We start from the raw sequence: 18,882 nt of genomic DNA on the forward strand, positions 1-18,882 counted from the left end.
CAATAAAATGAAAATAGAGGAGAAACAACCAAAGGGCACGGAATTAATAAAGACTATTCATGTGACTGCTGGACCAGCTCTAGATAAAGGATTTAGCCTAAACCAAGGAAAGGGAGGAGGGTGTGAGAGAAGGAAAGAAACATGAGCCAGAACTCAGTAACACAACTAGGTATCTTTGTATGAATAAGAAAACACAAAAAATAAACAAACCCCAGTCTTTTCCAGGTGGATACATAGAAGAAACCCAGTGCTAGATTTCTCGGCTTGACAAGTAGAGCATGAGCTGAATTTCAGCCCTACTCACCCTTTACTCAACACGTTTTTGGAGGACACAAGTCACCTAACTATATGCAGTCAACCTATTTGTATTTCTTAAGATTTATATTATGTCTAGTACTTATTAAATATTGTCTTATTTTCATTTCACAGCAACTCCTTGGAGTAGTTTCAGAAGCATGGATATACATATTATGGTCAAATGAAGAAAGTGATAAATTCTTGCTCTCACACCCAACTATAGGGCTGTAAAAAATGGACAGAAATAACTATTTCTGTCCTCTGAAAACTGACCAAAAATATAAAAATCTGAGCAGTATTTATGTTTAAAAAACTGTTAAACTTCAAGTAAAAAATGGTGAGGGTCTATAAGATTCTGACCTGGTACTGCTTCTGTCTGCACCTTTTTGTCAACTGAGTACGCCTGCCAGAGTACACAACAATGAACAACAGCTTCTCTGCCCCAGTCAACGGGAACTTGCTTGATTTGGAGGAGGTGAGGCAGTAGTTGGGCAGTATACATGCTTAGCAGTGTTATAGGTGAAAATGTTGATCTGAGAAGTAGGTGGGATGGAGGCAAGGTAGGGGTGCAAATACTCTACTAGTCTCATGTTTTGATCGTGGAAAAGGCAGACATAGATACAACCAAAGCTGTGTATATTCCCAGTGGAGATGACACAGGGTCCAAGATAGCCACAACCTTCAGTCCAATTCTAAGGCCATGTGCATGTATGGAGAAGACATGGAAGACCTCAACAGCCTAACATTGAATGTGTTCCCTTATCCATCCACAGATTATTATTTATATATTACAGGATGCTTACTGATTCAAGGTGTTTAAGCATATCCTCTATCCAAATATTTAGAGACACCAAAGGAAATCAGCCTTAAAACAAAAACTAGCACCAGCAAAAGAATCAGTAAAGACCCATCAGCAGTCACACACTGTAGGAAGACAATTCTCATAGATATAGTTTGCCCAAGTTACTAAAACAAAAATCAAAACTAACAAGAAAACAAAATAACATAATAACACCAAGAAAAAAACCCTACATTAATCTTCATAAGGAAGTCAGAATCTGGAGTTGCTATAGTATATTGTCTAAAATGCCCAGGTTTCATAAAAAATTAGGATACATGCAAAGAAATAGGAAAATGCGACTCTTGAGAAAAAAAGGTCAATAAAAATAGTCTCTGAATGTCCTTAGATATTGAATTTACAAAACAAAGCCTCAAAAGCAGCTATCGTAATTATGTTCAAGGAACAACCACTACTAAAAATAGTGTAGAATATTAAGGAAAGTATAACAATAACAACAACTGAAAAATTATGAATTTGAGTGACTACATAAACATTTTTTTAAAAAAGAACAAAATAGAAAATTTGGAGTTGGAAAGTACAGTAACTAAAATGAAAAACTAATTAAAGAGACTCAATCGTAGATTTAAGAAGGCAGAAGAAAGAATAAACCAATGTGAAATTGGGCCAATATATATTTTCCAGTCAGAATAACAGAGAGAAAAAGTTGAATACAATACTCCTATCTTAAAAGACCTCAGGGACAACATCAAGGTCACTAATGCACCTATAAGAGTAAAAGGGGACATTGAAAAAATAATGGGCCCAAAAAATATCATAAGGCATTGGTAATCAATTTACACATTCAAGAGACTCATCGAATTTCAATTAGCATAAATACAGAGATTTACATCTAGATCACCATCCAACTGTTAAATGCCAAAGATAAAGATCTTAAACAGCAAGAGAAAAATAAAGTGGCACCTTGGTTCATGAACTTAATTCATTACAGGATTCTGGGGAAGATAGCCATGTTTGTGTTTGTGCAGGGAAGATGGCCATGGTTGTGTTCCTCACCTCATGAGGAGTTTGCAAATGAAAGAAAAATTTTGCCAAACACTTCTGTTCACGAGCCAAATTGTTGGTAAACAGAAGCATTTGTGAACCCAGGTATTACTGTAGCTCATCATGTACAAGGGAACATCAGTATGATTAATGACTGACATCTTGTTTAAAACAATGCAACTAGAAGGCAGTGGAATTACATACTCCAAAGTTTTGAAGAAGAAAAATAAACTAAAATTTCTATATGCAGCCAAACTGCCTGTTAAAAATGAAGACAAAATAACATAGTTTTTAAATAAAAAAGACCAAGAGGATTTGTTTCTAGTCAACCTGCTTTATGATGAATACTAAAGGATTCAGAATGAAATAAATGCATACTAGCAGGAAATAACTTGAGTACACAAGAAGAAATGAAGAGTGCCAGAAATGGTAAATATATGGGTTAATATAAAAGAATCAGCAGTTTTTCCTCCTTTCTTCTCTTAATATCTTTAAGACACAAAATCATATAAATCTACAATTATATTATTAAATTGACAACATATAGATGCATAAGTGACAATAATAATAAAATATGGGGAAAGAAATGGAAATACAGCTGAGTAAAGTTTCTATATATTATTGAAATTGGATTAACACTCATCTGAAATAGAATGATAAAATATAATGCACAGTATAGGGCCGGGGCTCGGTGGTTCTGGCACCTGCCTCGCAAGTGCAAGGTCCCAAGTTTGATCTCTGGTACCAAAAAAAAAAAAAAAAGATGCACATTATAATTTCTAGAAAAATCACTGAGAAAATAATTCCAAAATGTAAAGGAAAAAAGTCAACAGAAGATTTCAAGTGGTACACTGAAAAGTATCTGGCAGTCAAGAAGTACAGGAACAGTAGAACAAAATGATAAGGGACAAGATATTATCGGAGTATATCAAAAAGAAAGATCCAACTATATGTTTTCTACAAAGGATACAGCTTAGAGTCTGTTATACAAATAGGTTGAAAATAAAATGATAGAAAAAGAGGTACAATATAAACAGTTAACCATAAAAAAGCTGGAGATGTTGTATTAATGAGATTAAATTAAGGCAAGAAATGTTACTAAGGAAAAGATAGACATTTTGTAATGCTATATATTCAATTCTCCAAGAAGTTATAACAATTATTAATGTGTATTCATTTAACAACCGATCCTCAAAATATCAAAGTGAAACTATCAGAATTGAAAGGGGAAACAGATAATTCAACATTTATTGTTGGAGATTTCTCTACTATGTTCTCAATAATGAATAGAACAACTAGACAGAAAAAGATATAGAAGATTGAACCATAATATCAACCACTAAACCTGAAAAAATATGAAACACTACACCCAATAACTATAGAGAATATAAAATCCTTTTAAGTGGACAAAATATGGAACACTACACCCAATAACTATAGAGAATATGTAATCCTTTCAAGTGCACAAGGAACTTTCTTCAGTTTAGACCATGGGCTAGGTCATAAGACAAGTCTTAATAAATTTACAGGAGTTAAAATCACACAAAGTATATTCTTCAACCAGAATGGAACAGATTAGACATTTACAATGACGGAAATCGGTGAATACTAGAAAATCATTTATCAAACTTCTAAATAACTCATGCATCAAAGAAAAAATATGTCTACCTTAATTACATTTTCTTGTTGCTGAGACAAAATGCCCAATGACCAAAGTTAAAGGAGGAAAGGTTTATTTAGCTCACTGTTTATAGAGGTTTCAGATCATAGTTGGCTGGCTCCCAGGCAGGGAGGCATGGCAGAGGGCCATTGCAGAGGAGAAACCATTTATGGCAGACAGAAGGCAGCAAGGCAGCAAAGCAGTGAAGTAGCAAACAAGCAACAGTGATGAAAGAGCCCTTTCTTTCCCTTCTATTCTATCCAGGCTAGCACTCACACTCAGGGTGGGCCTTTCCACTATCCATACCCAGAACTATGCCAAATCAATCAGTGGAATAATGTAGTAATCACACATCCTTGATCCCAGAATCCCACACTTAATCTCAGCATCACATACTCTAAATCCAGCCACACCTCTGAAAAGCCTCAGGAGTGACCACATGAGGCTTTAGGGGAGACACCTGGACCCAAGTCTTAACATTGTCACAGAGAAGGGCTACAGTCAGGATCTGAAATGTTCCACAAAGGCCCATGTGTTAAAAGCATAGTCCCCAGCTTGGTGCTATTAGGAGGAGATGGAGACTTTAAGAGGTGGGGCCTGGTGGAAGGTCTTCTGGTCCTTGGAGGCATCTTCTTGAACAGATTAGTGGGATTCCTGTGCGTTCTTCTTTCTTTTTCCCTCTGACCATGAAGTGAGCAGCTTTGCTCCACCAAGTGCTCCCAACCATGATATGCTAACCATAGGCCAGATGCAACAGGGCCACGTGATCACAGACTGGAGCCTTTGAGCCAAAATAAACCTTTCCTCTTTATAATTTGATGACTAATCAGAACCTAACACAGAACGTAAGAAAATGGTTTAATGGAATGGAAATTGAAATAAAACAAATCAAAATGTAAAAGATTAAAGAAAAGGTACTAAGGAATAAATGTATATATTTGAATGACTTTATCAGGAAAGAGGAAAAGTCTCAAATCCATAACCTAGGCATCTACTTTAAGAAAAAAACCCAGTAAATATTCAAAGCATGCAAAATAACAAATAAAGATTAGAGTAGAAATCAGTGAACAAGAAAGCAGAAAAGTGAAATAATGACAGTCAGTGAAAATAAAAGTTGATTTTAGAAAAGGTCAACAAAATTGAAAAAAATTTTTGTTAATTAAAAAAGAGAGAAGACACAAATTACAAATTCAAAAGTGAGATAAAGAGCTTCACTATTGACCCTAGAGAAATTAAAATATTATAAGGAAAATTATAAACATGTTTTGCCAATAAATTTAGATGAAATTAAAGTGTAGACAACTTAGATGAAATGGACACATTCCTAGAAAAATGCAAATTATCAGAACCAATTTGAAAAAATGTAAGAAAAATCTAAATAGACCTAGAATAAGAACTCAAACTAAAATTGAAATCATTCTGGAAAAAAGTCTAAATGTGGTGGCGAATTCTGCCAGATATTTAGAGAGTAAATAATACCAATTTTAACATATTCTTTCAGAAATAGACAAATGAACACTTCCTACTTCATTCTATTCCTCCAATACTAAAGCTGGCAAAAAGATGTCAGAAGAAAAGAAAATCACTGACCAATATCTCTCACCAACATAAATGCAAAAACCCTTAAAATATTAGGAAGCCAAATCCAGCAACACTTGAAAAGAATGATATACCATGATCAAATAGACTTTCAAAATGAAGATTAGTTTAATATTCAAAAGTTAAACAGTATGGCATATTAACAGAATAAAGTAGTAAGCCATATGATGAAATAGGCACAGAAAAAATTTGATAATATCCAAGTTATCTATAAAAAATCTATATATATTACAAATAAAAGAGAACTTCCTTAACCTGTAAAAGGGTATCCATGAAAAGCTCCCACCTAACAACATACCTAATGATGAAAGACTAAATTAAGTAAATAATGAAAGACTAAAGTAAGCTTTTCCCTGCAATTATGAATGAGAAAGTGATGCTGTCTTTCATCACTTCTAATCAACATGGAACCCAGCCAAGATAATAAGAAAAGAAGGAGGAGGAATGAAGAAATTAAAGACAGATTCATAATGATACAATAAAATGGTTTTTATTAGTGAGCAACATGATCTTTTATGTAGAAAATCAAAACTATTCACAAATAATAAAAACTTAGAGAACAAATAAATGAATTTAGAAAGGTCACAGATATAAAATTCAGTTGTGTTCCTGTGGTCTAACAGCCAGATATTCCCAAAAGTGAATTAAGAACATGCTTCTGTAGACAATAAATAAACATAGATAAGAAGACCTTGTACACTGAAAATTATAGATTATTCCTGACAGAAATTAAAGATAGTCCAAATAAAAAGAAAAACATTACATTTTTGTGAATTGAAAAAATTAGTAATTTCAAGGTGGCGTGTAGATCCCCATAAAGTCAGTGTAATCTCTATCAAATTCACATTATTTTTTGTAGCCTAAAATATGTGGAAATACAAATGACCAGAAATAGGCAACAGGAAAGGAAAAATATGAGAAATGGAAAAAAATGAAAACAAAGTCTTTGTAAGTAGGGAGGGCTAGACGGATTGAAGGGAGGGCAGGGGAATGGGGAAAAAATAAGAACCAAGATACATCATGTAAAGATACAAATTCCCAACAATAAATGTCATTGTATTGTATACCTAAAATGTACCAATAAATTTAATGAATAAAAAAAATTTGGAGTAATTATACTACCTTATTTTCAAAACTTACTATCTAAGCCAAATAAGGATATTGAGCAAGGAGTAAAAGAATTGAGAATCTGAAAATAAATCTTCATTTTTTTTATGAATAGATTTTTTTTTGACAAAAGTGCCTAGACTTAGGGAAAGAAAGCCTTTTTAATAACTCTTACTGGGGTAACTGGAAATCAATCAATATATAAAAAGTAAACATAGACCCTTACCTCACACTATACACAAAAATGTAAGAGCTAGAACAATAAAATTTCTAGAAAATAATTTGAAAATCTTTCTGACATTGAGTTGAAAAGTTATTAGAAACAACACTAAAACCACAAATCGAAAAGAAGAATTAATATATTATACTTCATCAAAATTAAGAATTTTGTTCTTCAAAGATGCTTAATAAAATTAAAAAATGAACCATGAAATTGGCAGAAAATATTTGCAAAGCATACATAAAGAAATTGTATACAGACTATATAAATAACTCTTGTAACTTCATTAATAAGATCAGAAACCCAATTAAGAATGTGATTCATCCCACTAACATCAAAAGGACTTAATCAGAATTAAGGAAGATAATACACTAAAGCTTACTTCAGCACGGTGTTGACCACACAGTAAATACTCAATAAATGGCATGATGGATATGCGCAAATGGCTTTGTGCTCTCTTGTGAATAAACAGAGCTGCAGAGAAAGTAAAGAACTCAGGGCAAAAGCAGCAGCATGGCTCAGGATGTTTCTTGAAGCATTCAAGGAGGATTTAGAGACTTCTACAGGTGGTGGTCACATTGGGTAAAGGGAAAAGGCTCCCCAGGTCATCATGTTCTTCAAGGGGATGAGGTTTCGGGCTTTCCCCAGTGGCTCTATCCCATCTTGCTCCACTGAGGAAGGTTCAAAGAAGAGGAACAAAGAAGAGCAACCTGGCCTAGCAGCATGGCCTCACAATGCTCTCTTCCTCACTTGATTTTCATTAACTGTTTAAACATTATTATAGTGCATTATCAGTATTATTTGAAATAGAGAAAAACTGCAGAATTGCTTTGAATGCCTATCAACAGAGGACCACCAAATTAACTCTGACTTATCCATGACTAATTTAATTACAAATGTGATACATATTATTAAAAATTTTAGATAATTACATAGTGACATGAAAAGAAAATATATATAATAAGTAAAAAATATAGATTGTAAAGCAATATGCATATTACCACCTTGGGTTTTATATGTTATTTAGGTATAGAAAATATCCTAGGAGCAGATATATCAAACCACTCTTGCCACTTCTGGAGAGTGGAATTTTGCTCAGGGAAGGAAATACAGGAAAGAAAATACATGTTTGTGCCGGTTGTGATGACACACGCCTGTAATCCCAGCGCTCAGGAGGCTGAGACAGGAGGATCATTGCAAGTTCGAGGCCAGCCTTGACTATATAGTGAGTTCAAGGCCAACCTAGAATATACAGCAAGACTCTGTCTCAAAAAAAAGAACAACAAAATAAAATACATGTTTGCATCATTAAGAGTTCTTTCACACTTCTTTTGTAAGTAAAAACTGAAGAAAATAACAATACTGTAAATATTCTTTTAAAAGTAGTGTTTACTTAAAATATAAAGTAAGATGATTGACAAAGCTAGTAAATAGTATACTCAGGATTTGAACTCAGAGCTCTGCCTTCTCTGCCATATTATCTTCCAGAATGGATCTAGATGAGAAATCAGTATGTTTTTCCTGAACATAAGGTCATGCATCATTGATGCAGTTATCAAAGAGGTCTCAGAGCCTCCTATTTGAGAGACACTGAATAATGAGTAGTGGTTTGGAATGGATCAGGAAGATGACCAGAGCCTTGAGAAGGAAGCGAGGCATTGATCAAGTGACTCCGGAAGCCTTTTTCTTATACTTCTGTGATTCAACAGAATACAAAATACCATTTTGTTGATAGTTTCAAATTAAGTAGCAAATTTTCAGAGTAGTGAGGAAAAAATGGGATCCTGGAAACAACCATCTAGTAATTCAATCCATGTTAATATAGTGGAAAAAATATTAAGAGGAAAAAGGTACTATCTAGGATAATGGAATTATGAGCAATAAGCATTATGGGTTTTAAAAGAACAAATCATGCCAGACAAAGTTGATTGCTTTTTTGATTAGTAGACTAAGGGAATAGAGTAGATGTAATATATCTTGATTTTAGCAAAAGGTTTGATAGTGTCTCATGAAATTTTACTCAGGAAATTAATTGAAAATGGCCTAGAGATGAGCACTGTTGTGTGAACTTCAGCATGGCGGCAGAGCTGCAGAAGGGAATGAGAAATGATTATGCGTCAGAGCGGGGTGGGGTGGGGGCTTCAGGTCAAGGGTCAGTTCTATTTAATTATTTCATTACTTCTCAGGAAAAAAGAGGAGGCTGCTGTTACGTGAGTGAAATTTCTAGTATATCTTATCTGTGTGCTTTAATGAAAAAAAAATACTTTGAAAGCTAGCAAGTCTACACAGCTTGGAATGCCAGCTGTAGCCTCTCTGGGTCCTGGGAGATGCCCTGTTCATGCAGACAGTGTTAAGCAGGTCCAGACTTCCTTCAGCTCTGATTCTGGGTAATGAAATGGGAATAATTGTCTTAGGCAGGACAATTATTGTCTTTTCTTGTCTTTATCCTGCATATACTTCCCACTACTTCAACACTAAAAATCGCTCAGGACCTTGGAGCCTACCACTTAATGCGACAGTCAACTCTTTATTACACACTGTGTGGCAGGACCATAGTGGACATAAAGGTAAAGGGTGTCATAAATACATTAGACATAAAAGAAAGTTCATGGTTTAAGGTAAGTAACAGATACATTAAGCTAGTAGTGATCATTGCTGTGATCAATTTCAAGCAGCCAGAATTCTGTGGAAAAGCTGATGAGGAACATTCTGTGGAAAATTTAGATGAGGGGGAGGTTAAGGGAGCCAGGGTTTTGCTAGGCTACCTTCAAAGAGAGATGATATAAGGAGCTTAAAGGTTGGGAAGAATTCTTATATAGGCTGGGGAAAAAAAGAACTAGCTAGCCAGAGAATGGAGGCTAGCGTGTATCCTTTAACAAGTTCTGAGTGCCTGTAAATGATCTGTCAGACTATCGTAGTAATCATATCAGCTCTAAGTATTGTTGTGAGGACGAAGTGCAAGGCTGTCTATGTCTATGTAGAGCAGAGTGCAGTGCTGAGCAGAGAGTAAAGGCTAACTAGAAGCCATTATGCTGCCACTATTGATGGGTGGAGGTCTGGGGAAACATGCAGTGAGGTTATGGTGTAACAGGATGGAAAGAATCAGCTTATGGAGAAGAACTTTAGAAGTTATATGAAGGAATCCAGATTTTATGAGGCAGACAGTAAGAAGACATTATTAGGTTTATAAACAGAGGAGTAACTTGGCTAGATCTTGTTTTATCAAGATCTGATGGTGAGGGAGGAAGAATATGAGGAGAAACATGATCAAAAGAAGGCCACATAAAAGGCTGCTCAGATGACAGATGACCCCAACCTATTCCCAAGTAGACGTAAGAATGGAACGAAGACTGACGGAGGTATGTTTTGGTAGCTGAGGAAAAAAGCATCAGTATTAATTGTGTAGTTTGGACAAGTACTTTCTTACTAGTTCTATTATCTAAGAAATGTAGCTCAGCAATAGAAAAAGCAGATTGAGAATTTCTTTTTGTAATCCCCCAGAAAGTTTCTAGAGCAGATTTATGCAAATTGGGCCTCTAAATTATAGTTAGAATATCGATCTCATCACTACTCCCATTGCTTATAGAAGTGAGATATTTATAGGCTGAAACTGAGGCCAATTCTTCTGCCTCTCAGAAACACCAGTGATAGGATCAACAACGTCATAGGAGAAACATTTCAGGAAGTTTTACCTGGGAGGAATTGGGAAAGCTGTATCAATCAGCAAGAAATAAATGAGGAACCTGGAAATTAAGGTGTTACCTACTGATACCACCTTCGCCTTCTGCTCTCTCTCATTTTGTATTGTTTCAGTATAACAGAAGAGTTTTCCAAAGTCCCTCTCAGGGTAGTTTCAGCATGGAGCCAAACGTTTATTTTTCTGTTTGACACAGGCAAACACGAGAGAGAAACATTATAAATATCTTGATCCTAAACATATTAGGTTGTAGATTCGACCTATTAGCTGTGATTTTCCTGACTTGTTACATGGGACGAAATATAAACTTTCACAGCTTCTGGTGTCCAAAACTAAATTTTATTCTGTTTGGCTTTAAACGTAGCACAGAAGAAAATGAGAACTAGTTGAAGATACTGCCTGATTCGCTGCCTGTTGTAAGAAGATATTCATTAAGTCTTTAGATGTGTCACACAACTGTGAGTCACCAAAAATACAGCCTGGCCCTCTCGAAATGATTCTTTAAGGCTGAATTCAGTAGAGGGAAATTGCTACAGAATCTCACAAATACCGTCATCACTTATATTCTTCCCTAGGTAAAAGTTGATGAGAAAATGGCGGAGGGAGTAAAGGAAGATGTTGGGAAGGAAAAAGGGACAGAAAGTAATCATATTTGGACCAAACATTTTCTTTGAGTTGCTTGCTTTAAAGCTTTGACTGATTATGTTTACTTTGACTCACCCGAAGTGATTAATAAGAGTGGGCTTCATGAGGGGCCGGGGATTTAGCTCAGCGGTTCCACCGCCTACCTTGCAAGTGGAAGAACCCGAGTTCGATCACCAGAACCAAAAACAAACAACAATAAGCTGAGCATTTATATTCCTCTTGGGATGAAACTACCTTTATTTGGGAAAATACCTCCATAGGAATTGTTTGTGGGGAGATGGCAGAGCTGAAATCATGTATGTCCATATTTCTGTGTGAAAATAATGAGAAGATATTTCAAGAAAGAGAGAGAGAGGAAGGAAGGAAGGAAAGAAGGAAGGAAAGAAGGGAAAAGAAAGAACAAGTAAAGCCATCTATGATAGTTCCTTGCTGAGAGGTGGGGGTGGGGAGTTGTAACTGTAGGAGCTAGCACGTTCAATCGATTTCAAGATTGTTCATATTTCTCTGGTGTAAGTTCCTTCTCTATTTATTGTTATACTTCTCAAACCACAAGTTTTAAGCACATAAATTACCTTGTATAAGAAGCCTTTTTGGTACAACTCAGGAGCCAAGTTTTACTTCTAGGCCAACTTTTTATGTACATCAAATTGGCACAAGTGGGACAATCTACAAACTTGAATTTAGAAGTAGCCATGAATACCTGGGAATTTTGGAAATCTTAATGAGAACTTTAGACTTCCACAAGGTACAGAATTGGAGGTTCAAATTTGTCTTCCCTACACCTCACATGGAAGGAGGCAGGCCCTTGTCAACTTGTGAGTTATGTATGTATTGAAAAAATATTGGTAAAAGACATAATATGACATCTCCTAAACATGTAAGAATTCAGCACATGGAATATTTCTTACACTGATCTCTGTTGGGCCTCAGTTTTTTGCTTGTGAATTGTAAACAAATACATACCACCCATTTCAGTGCCTACATGGAGTATAAAGTAGTTGTAAGGACCATCATGTCAGACTGCTTGAGTTTAAATTTTGGCTCCACATTTATTTATTGTATGACCTCGGTAATGTGACTTTGTCTTCCACTTATGCAATGCAAATAAAGTCCCAAGTTGTGAGAATTAAATAATCATGTGGAGATTAAATGGTTAATACTTGCCAAGGCCTTAGAACAGCACCTAAGAGACCTAAACTATTGTTGTTCTTTTTTTGTATTAGAATTTAAAGTGATTTCACACTCAGGTGTCCTCACGATGTTGCCATAAACTATTTTTATCCTAATCATAGAGGTGGAAACAGTTATTTATTCAGTCAGTGAAAATGTAATGAACCAGACAACGTGGTAGATTCTGGAAAAATGCTAATCACAGCATCAGTGTGATTATAATACCTTTCTTCTCTTCCTCTGGCTTATGAACCAACCTCAAACTAGGTTAAGAAGGGAAGGAGGAGTGAGAGCATGATACAACTAGAGACAATGATATCAGACCCATCAGACTGCTCTTTGTAGTTGTATGACTTTGTCAAGGTATTCAACTTCTCAAAGTCTTGGCTTTATCATCTATAAAAGGAACAGTAATACCTTATTGTAGGGTTTTAATGAGATTTAAATGAGTCAATGTAGTACCCCTAGAACAAGGCTCAACAACAAACATTGGTGTCTTCATTCTCTTCCTGTAACTGTACTGCAAGAAGCCAGAGAATAGGAGAGAGGAAGTTAAGTGCTTTTAGCTGCCCGGGAAGACATCCAACATTAGCCCTCATGGGAGAAGACAACCAAATCAATAGGGTCAGCACCGATTTCCACGAGGGCGATGTGTAGTCTACTTCCCTACCTTGGTGCCTAAGGGCAGTACTAATATTTAGAGAGAGACATGAAATATGGAAAAGAATGGAAACCCCGAGAAGAGAGCAGTACCCTTTGCTGCAACTGTTCCAGTCTTTATGAGAAGGAAAGCCCCAGCCTTCCTTGGTCCCCACCTGCCTGCCTGCCTCTATCCATTCTTCTACTCTCTCCATTTTACCCCCACTTCTCCTGTGTCTTTTTCCTTCTTTCCTCCTTCATTACACCCCACTTCCACAACTCCATTTTTTTAAAGGAAAGAGCAGAGTTAAGCACTAGCTTGAAGGTCAACAGGGTTTTGTAGCTGGTACCCAGTGGGTGATTAGACCTCCACGGTCACTTCCAGATGAGTGTGGCCTCTAGGGGTAGGACCTGAGCCTTCGCACAAGTTGCCCATCTGCCTTGTTCACTGTTGGACTATTTATTCCTGACTTCTCCGAATACATTGGGCACTGGTGACTCAGGTTTTAAAATATTCTTTCTTGGTGTTCACTGTCAGTTCACATATGCTCCTGATTCACCTGTTATACAATCATCTGGACCAGAGTTAAAACACAAAACCACCCAGCAAGCCAGTCTGGGAGTCTGGGCAGAGCTCTGGATGGGTCCCATGCTCCCCAGGGACCATTCAGAAAGACTCTCTGTACCTCCATTTTCCACAACAATTCAGTGGTTTGTTTGCTAAGTTAAAGGCGTCTCCAAATTGTATACATTAAATAATTTCCCATTGGTGATTGTACTTCATCTCCAGGTCCTCTTCCCTCCATAGAGATCAGGGATTGGAGTGGAAAGTTCAGTCCTCTATTCACATGGTTGTTTCCTCCAGCAATCAGCCCCCTACCTTCAAGGGTTGTTTTATATCATGAAAGGAGGATGCCAGTATTTTAAATGACAGATAATAATACTAAAAGAGAATATGTAAGTAAGAGCGAGGACAGGCTTAAGAGAGGAGACACGAGACCAAATGACAAGGTAGGAGAGAACATAAAGCACAGCAACAGCAAGAAAAAGAAGGTTGGAGCAAGAGAACCTATAAAAGACAGATTAAATTGTTTATATTAACATTTCATTTATGAAGACCAACATCCCCAAATATATAGATATTCATAAGTTCAGGCATAAATTTAAAAATAAAAACACTTTCCAGGTAAATGTGTATTGAACTGGAGTAGATCCTTAGAAATGCCAAGTACCGTAAATGGAAAGATGGGTTAGTGTGTGTAGTAGGCTGGGGCTGTGTGTTTACTCTCATGGGTTTAGTCTCAGCCCTGAGAGACTGGATGATTCCTTGTCAGTTATTGATATATAACACAATGGTTACAATGTCTCACCCACCTTAGGGGCTGCTTGTACAAAGTACATGACCAGGTCTTGAAACCAAGTTCAGCTCTTAAGCAGTGCTAATGCATGGTAGACGGCTCACTATGGAGAACTCACTGTGTTCTTAGCCCACCTTTCCAAGGCAGAGGAGCCCACTTCTTGGGGAAATGATACCAGTTGTACATGCTTGGCTTCCTAGGAGCCTCACCTACTGATTGCCACAGGATCCAAAATGCTCTCTATAAATACAATGCTTATTTCATTAAGCAACATTGTTCCCTGTGAAACTGCAAATCTCCCCATCAGTCACTAATGCTGTTGTTTGAGTGGGTTTATAGGATCCCAATCACTCCTGTTAACAACTTACATCAGGCTCTATACTGAATATGAATTCTGGAGGAGGTGGGAGGAGAGGAAACACACAATTTTAGAGCATTGACTGGGGATTAAAATCAGTGCATCATAATCTCTTACTGGAGTAGAGAAGACAGGATGGAGGATAGGTTTGAAGGCCCAGAGAGATATGTAGGTTGGCTTGACATAATGAGCCCTTCCCCGATTTAGTTTTTTCTTTTTTTTCTGAAAACTATTTAATTTTTAACAAAATCCAAGATACTTAAAAACCACAGCAGCCAAACACTAGTTTAAACTGGCTCGAAGAGGGGATTGAACTTATAGCTCTTGTTTCAGTGTAGTTTACAAACATGTTTATCTTGGTCTATATCTAATAAATACTATATATGTGTATTATGCAGCATACTTAATTTAAAAAATCTGTATCACTTAAACCACCCTAGAAAGTAATTATATTAGCATTAATATGCAGACTAAACAAAATGACATTCATTGAACTTGCATATAACATGTCTTTTACAAATGCCAGTATTCTTTGGGGCCAGGTCAACTCTATGTGGGTGTTTTATATGAGCACTTTTTAAACCCTAGCTCTTTTATCTTTGAACAAGCACTATACGCACCACTTAATGTTTTTCTGAAAGGGTTGTTCAGTAGTACCTGGCAGATACTTGACATTTCTCTGGGAAAGGATATGTGTTAGTCAGCTTCCTGTCACCGTAACAAATACATAACAAATAAATCAACTTACAAAGAGAAAAGTTTTGGGTTTCAGCCCATGATTGATTGACTCCATTGTTTTGAGCTTGTGGCAAGGCAGCGTGTCTTGGTGGCAAAGCATTGTTCACTAAGCTATTCACTTCATGTCCGGAGTGTGTGTGGGAGGAGAGACACAGGGAAGGGGAGGGGAGGGGAGGGAGAGGAGCCAGGGCTCCACAGTCCCATTTGAGGGCATGTTACCTGTGACTTAAAGATCTCCCACAAGGCTCTACCTCTGCAAGTTTCTGCTGAGCACCAAGCTGAGGACCAAGCCTTATGCATAAGCCTTGTGGGGGGACATTCCAGTAGCAGGATGTATTTTTAACTCAGATTTCATAACTGTAGAAGAGATGCAAAATGAACATATTTCCATTGCAGTTAGGCAGCTCAAATGAGCTCAGCCCAGAGAGGTTAAGTGATCTTAACAGAGCTGGTCACTGAGAGAATGGCCTTCCTATAGTTTGTATTTGGACTTCTTGAGGTTGATATAGTGCTCATGATAACATACCACTCTGCTTCTCATTTGAGTGATGCACAAAAGCAGGTAGAAGCTCATTTTAAGTATTGTACTTGCATTTTCTTTGCTTCTTGTATGATTAGTCATTTGGTCTGGCTTGAGAGCATAGTGGGGAAACAAGGGGTAGGGAGAACACCAGAAGCTTACTTTTTCAATTTTGAAGTTGGCTCCCTCCCACTCCTAGAATGGGACATATGCATGGCCTGCCGAGGCACCAGCCACCCCTCCAGCTGTTCAATTGAGTGAGACAGATGCTCAGTCCACAAGTGACCTGAAGTGACTGGCAAAAATTAATTGACTTGCTGTAGAACTAATAATAAGCTGCCAGTTTTTTTTTTTCTTTTCCTAACACCAGTTGCCAAAGCCTTTTTCATTAGGGGGCTGAATGCTTCCTTTGTTACCGGAACAACCTCAGTAGATACAGTCCCATCATCATTTAGAAGGACCAGACAATAAATCGTTGTCGCCCCTTCAGCCACTGTGACCTAACTTGTCATTGTGCATTGTCTTACTGGGAGAGGTTTCTCCCTACCCTCAACATTCTCCATCCTTTCTTCAAGGTCTCTTTCAGAAGTGGCTTTCAGGCCTACTTACCTATAGACCCACAGTTTTGGGTTGTTTTGTTTTGTTGTCAGCAGAGCTATTTTGTTTACTGATCTAAGCATTTGTTGCAAAGAGAATAGCCATGAGCATTCCATATCTGTGCTCCTAACTTTTCTACCTTCTTTGCCCAGGCACCTTTGGTTGATGCTCTGCCATTTTAATTCGTATCTACAGTGTGCTTTACAATATGGATATTAGTTTCAAATATGTTATCTTTGGTCTTCACAAGGACCCTATGTGCTATCCCCATTTTACAGATGAGGTCTTTGGGGATCACAGAAGTAACGTCCAGTCTTGCTTCTTTTGAAACGCAAAACTGCTATTAAAATCCGGACTTCTGACTGCAAGTCAAGTGCTCCTTCTAACCAGCCACAGCTGCCTCACAGTTTTTGCTATGTTACCTTTATAGTCCAGGTTTTCTGTTCTTCCACATTCTTTCATCTTATCTCTATTCTTCAAAATCTTCTGGTCCAACAGATTGTACTAAAACCACCAGTAACTGGGTGATAGGGTGGAGGCACTGGATTATCAAGGATCCACCCAGTTGGCTCATCCTTGTAACTTTACAAATCTTGCTTCAAGTTGGCACTTTACCTGAACTGATGCCCTGGTTCCTCATACAGCTTTGTGCGGGTACTTATTTAATCAAGAGGAGAAAGTTAGGGGCAGACTAAGGAGACATCATACTCTACATATAAATAGGAAAAGGTTTCTGAGCTTTATTCTCTCAACAGTTTTATTCCACACAAGAAATGGATGAAGGAGATGTTGAATGAGAAGCAAGGACAAGGAAGTGTGATGAAGAGTCATGGGCTTCAACACTTCAGATCTGCTTCTGCAGAGAGTACGGTTTGGTTCTTCTCCATTCCCTGGGGTCTGATTCTCTCCACAAAGTGTGCAGACAGGGTCAGACTGCCTGGCTTTGAATCAAGATTTCACTGCTTACTGTAAGCAGGTCACCTAACCTCTCAGTATTTTGGATTCTTTATGGATAAAATTGAGACAACAGTTTCAATTCCATATGATTATTATATTAAATAAACTATTATATGTGTGCCCCATAGAAATGTCTGCCACACACTTGAAATTTAATAAATATTACCTAGCTCTATTACATGGGCTAGGAATTAAAATACTAACATTCTCTTTCCCCTGCATACAGGAAGAAATGTACATGAATACATTAGCCGGGTTTAAATACATGCTTACAGTTAGTTCTCCTGTTAATGCTCTCTAGGATAAAACTTTAAAGGGCTTATTTGGTATGGCTTAATAGTATTCATAGAATATTAATTTTGGAAAGTATCTTACATATTATTTAGTCAATTTTTCTACCACTCCAATTAGGCCATAAAAGCCAGACTCCATTATAGACTTGTCGTTTTGTTTTGTTTTTGTTTTTTGAGACAGTTTCTCTGTGTATCCCAGGCTGGCCTCAAACTTGTGGTGATCCTCCTCCCTCAGCCTCATGAGTTCTGGAATTATAGACATGTGCCACCAACTCCGCTGCTCCATGATAGGCTTTTGTCTCTAAGAACTTCATGTGTGCATATGTGAGTGTGTGTTTAGGTTAGGTTTAATGAACTATATAGTGTATAAGTTTACATTTGTGTAATTCATTCTTTGTAGTGAATAGTTTTGATAACATGGGCATATAACCACCACCACAAAAGATGGAAAAAATTTTCATCACCACAAAAATTTCTCTCATGCCTTCTGTGTGCACATAAATTTATATATTCACATATGGTTTTAACCTGCAAACAGAATTACATATTCTTCCAGGAGGAAGTTTATGGACAGCCATAGAAGCTCAGCTTCATTGACCTGATCTCCACTAGCATATGAACATAAGTCAACGCATAGAGTAATGCAAATGAAGTATTGAGAAAATCGAGATTAGCCTAGCTATTTTCCCAAGTTTCTTGGACTTAATCCTTCAGATAAGAGAAATAAATCTCTATATTATTGGTTTTTTTCTATAAAGAGTATCTAGAACTTCTATAATTGTTCAAAAGCAGTACATATTTATGAGCTTATGTTTAATGAGTTTGACCTCTGAAATGAATTGAGACTCTTCAACCCTATGGTGAGTCTAGTAGGATCTAGAGCTCATGGTCCTGAGATCCATAGGATTGTCTTCTTGACACATGACCCTTTCTAGGCCTCCCTGGACCCAGCATAATCAGAGGGAGGACTTGATGCATTCCTCATGAAAGCTGTTGTGAGATTTCAGTGTTAATGCAGGATCTCCTAAGATACTGTTTTCAGTATCTTTCCTAGTATCTGAGGAATTGGCTTGGAGGAGGTGGTATGGAGAGCTCGTATATTGTCATTTACTAGTTCATTGGAAGCCTTGCTCTCTTTCCCAAAGCACAAAGCACACAGCATTCAGTTAGGTCCACAAAATATG

General features: G+C 37.1%; 1 protein-coding gene across 1 annotated transcript in view; it reads left to right on the top strand.

The window, feature by feature from the left end:
- Alk (ALK receptor tyrosine kinase) overlaps positions 1-18,882 on the top strand; it is a 703,900-nt gene that overhangs the window by 256,994 nt on the left and 428,024 nt on the right. The window lies entirely within an intron of this gene.

The sequence above is a fragment of the Heterocephalus glaber genome, unplaced genomic scaffold (assembly GCF_053883595.1).
Source record: "Heterocephalus glaber isolate CG9 unplaced genomic scaffold, H.glaber_assembly_v1.0 deba00001457, whole genome shotgun sequence".
Lineage (NCBI taxonomy): Eukaryota > Metazoa > Chordata > Mammalia > Rodentia > Bathyergidae > Heterocephalus > Heterocephalus glaber.